The sequence below is a fragment of the Chiloscyllium punctatum genome, chromosome 34 (genome assembly GCF_047496795.1).
Source record: "Chiloscyllium punctatum isolate Juve2018m chromosome 34, sChiPun1.3, whole genome shotgun sequence".
NCBI classification, from domain to species: domain Eukaryota; kingdom Metazoa; phylum Chordata; class Chondrichthyes; order Orectolobiformes; family Hemiscylliidae; genus Chiloscyllium; species Chiloscyllium punctatum.
Genome location: NC_092772.1, coordinates 57,405,386 through 57,408,732, shown reverse-complemented (window position 1 = coordinate 57,408,732; position 3,347 = coordinate 57,405,386). Strand labels below are relative to the sequence as shown.

Genomic DNA, 3,347 nt, shown 5'->3' with positions numbered 1-3,347 from the left:
CAGGCGGGCTCACACTCTCACAGAGACACACAGGCGGGCTCACACTCTCACAGAGACACAGGCACACATTCTCACAGAGACACACACTCGTTCACACTCTCACAGAGACACACAGGCGGGCTCACTCTCACAGAGACACACACACTCGCTCACACTCTGACAGAGACACACACTCGCTCACACTCTCACAGAGACACAGAGGAGGCGGGCTCACACTCTCACAGAGACACACACTCGCTCACACTCTCACAGAGACATAGGCGGGCTCACACTCTCACAGAGACACACACTCGCTCACACTCTCACAGAGACACACACTCGCTCACACTCTCACAGAGACACAGGCGGGCTCACACTCTCACAGAGACACACACTCGCTCACACTCTCACAGAGACACACACTCGCTCACACTCTCACAGAGACACAGGCGGGCTCACACTCTCACAGAGACATAGGCGGGCTCACACTCTCACAGAGACACACACTCGCTCACATTCTCACAGAGACACAGGCGGGCTCACACTCTCACAGAGACACACACTCGCTCACACTCTCACAGAGACACACACTCGCTCACACTCTCACAGAGACACACACTCGCTCACACTCTCACAGAGACACACACTCGCTCACACTCTCACAGAGACACAGGCGGGCTCACACTCTCACAGAGACACACACTCGCTCACACTCTCACAGAGACACACACTCGCTCACACTCTCACAGAGACATAGGCGGGCTCACACTCTCACAGAGACACACACTCGCTCACATTCTCACAGAGACACACACTCGCTCACACTCTCACAGAGACACACACTCGCTCACACTCTCACAGAGACACACACTCGCTCACACTCTCACAGAGACACACAGGCGGGCTCACACTCTCACAGAGACACACACTCGCTCACACTCTCACAGAGACACACACTCGCTCACATTCTCACAGAGACACACACTCGCTCACACTCTCACAGAGACACACAGGTGGGCTCACACTCTCACAGAGACACAGGCGCGCTCACACTCTCACAGAGACACACACTCGCTCACACTCTCACAGAGACACAGGCACGTGCACACATTCTCACATTGCCAGTTTCTTCAATATCACCGATGTAATCATAGAATCTGTTTATTAACCTGCTCTGATATTGTTCTGTTCACAATGAAGAGGCGGCTCTGAAAGGCAGTCTGGTGGGGGGTAATCAGCTTCTTAAAAACACCAGCCACTCGAGAGACAGCACCCGGGGGAGAGGATTACAGAGTCTCCTGGCAATGGGTAACCCTGAGAGAGAGAGAGACAGACAGACAGACAGAGAGAGAGAAGCAATTAACGGAGAGTCAATGAGAAACTCCATCCACCTCACTGTCACACAGACTGAATGCTGCACAGAGCATCCCATCAAACACCCCCAGGGACAGGGACAGGGGTTAGATACAGAGTAAGGCTCCCTCTACACTGTCCCCCCATCAAACACTCCCAGGGACAGGGACAGCACGGGGTTAGATACAGAGTAAGGCTCCCTCTACACTGTCCCCCATCAAACACTCCCAGGGACAGGGACAGCACGGGGTTAGATACAGAGTAAGGCTCCCTCTACACTGTCCCCCATCAAACACCCCCAGGGACAGGGACAGGGGTTAGATACAGAGTAAAGCTCACTCTACACTGTCCCCCATCAAACACCCCCAGGGACAGGGACAGGGGTAAGATACAGAGTAAAGCTTCCTCTACACTGTCCCCCATCAAACACTCCCAGGACAGGGACAGCACGGGGTTAGATACAGAGTAAAGCTTCCTCTACACTGTCACCCATCAAACACACCCAGGACAGGGACAGCATGGGGTTAGATACAGAGTAAAGCTCCCTCTACACTGTTCCCCCATCAAACACTCCCAGGACAGGGACAGCACGGGGTTAGATACAGAGTAAAGCTCCCTCTACACTGACCCTCATCCAACACCCCCAAGGACAGGGATAGGGACAGCATAGGGTTAGATACAGAGTAAAGCTCCCTCTACACTGTGCCCCATCAAACACTCCCAGGACAGGGACAGCACGGGGTTAGATACAGAGTAAAGCTCCCTCTACACAGTCCCCCCATCAAACACTCCCAGGACAGGGACAGCATGGGGTTAGATACAGAGTAAAGCTCCCTCTACACTGTCCCCCATCAAACACTCCCAGGACAGGGACAGCACGGGGTTAGATACAGAGTAAAGCTCCCTCTACACAGTCCCCATCAAACACTCCCAGGACAGGGACAGCACGGGGTTAGATACAGAGTAAAGCTCCCTCTACACTGTCTCCCATCAAACCCTCCCAGAGACAGGGACAGGGGTTAGATACAGAGTAAAACTCCCTCTACACTGTCTCCCATCAAACCCTCCCAGAGACAGGGACAGGGGTTAGATACAGAGTCAAGCTCCCTCTACACTGTCCCCCCATCAAACCCTCCCAGAGACAGGGACAGGGGTTAGATACAGAGTAAAGCTCTAATCTGATTAAATGCTGAAAAACACCAAAAGGCTTAAATAGCTTCCTCCTGTTGCTGTGTAACAGGCTGGAGGAGGGGAGGGGCTGAATGGCCTCCTGTTCCTGTGTAACAGACTGGAGGAGGGGAGGGGCTGAATGGCCTCCTGTTCCTGTGTAACAGGCTGGAGGGGGGGGGCTGAATGGCCTCCTGTTGCTGTGTAACAGGCTGGAGGGGGGGGGGCTGAATGGCCTCCTGTTGCTGTGTAACAGGCTGGAGGAGGGGGGGGGCTGAATGGCCTCCTGTTCCTGTGTAACAGGCTGGAGGAGGGGGGGGCTGAATGGCCTCCCGTTCCTGTGTAACAGGCTGGAGGAGGGGGGGCTGAATGGCCTCCTGTTGCTGTGTAACAGGCTGGAGGAGGGGAGGGGCTGAATGGCCTCCCGTTCCTGTGTAACAGGCTGGAGGAGGGGGGGCTGAATGGCCTCCTGTTCCTGTGTAACAGGCTGGAGGAGGGGGGGGCTGAATGGCCTCCTGTTGCTGTGTAACAGGCTGGAGGAGGGGAGGGGCTGAATGGCCTCCCGTTCCTGTGTAACAGGCTGGAGGAGGGGGGGCTGAATGGCCTCCTGTTGCTGTGTAACAGGCTGGAGGAGGGGAGGGGCTGAATGGCCTCCCGTTCCTGTGTAACAGGCTGGAGGAGGGGGGGCTGAATGGCCTCCTGTTCCTGTGTAATCTAACTGTCTCGATGGTATGCAGAGACCCACTTGGCGTCCCCCTCAGGGTGGTGGGGGTGGAGAATGGCCACCTGCTCCTATCCCCCCGGACTGACCTGGGCAGGGGTCAGATGTGACCGATTTCTCGCAGTTT

General features: G+C 55.4%; 1 long non-coding RNA gene across 1 annotated transcript; it reads right to left on the bottom strand.

Moving 5' to 3' along the window:
- Positions 1 to 1,124: 1,124 nt before the first annotated feature.
- On the bottom strand, positions 1,125 to 3,347 carry LOC140459021 (uncharacterized). Its single transcript, XR_011953822.1, has 2 exons — positions 3,310 to 3,347; positions 1,125 to 1,293 (listed from the first exon to the last, which is right to left on the bottom strand). It is a non-coding gene; the product is annotated as an uncharacterized lncRNA (long non-coding RNA).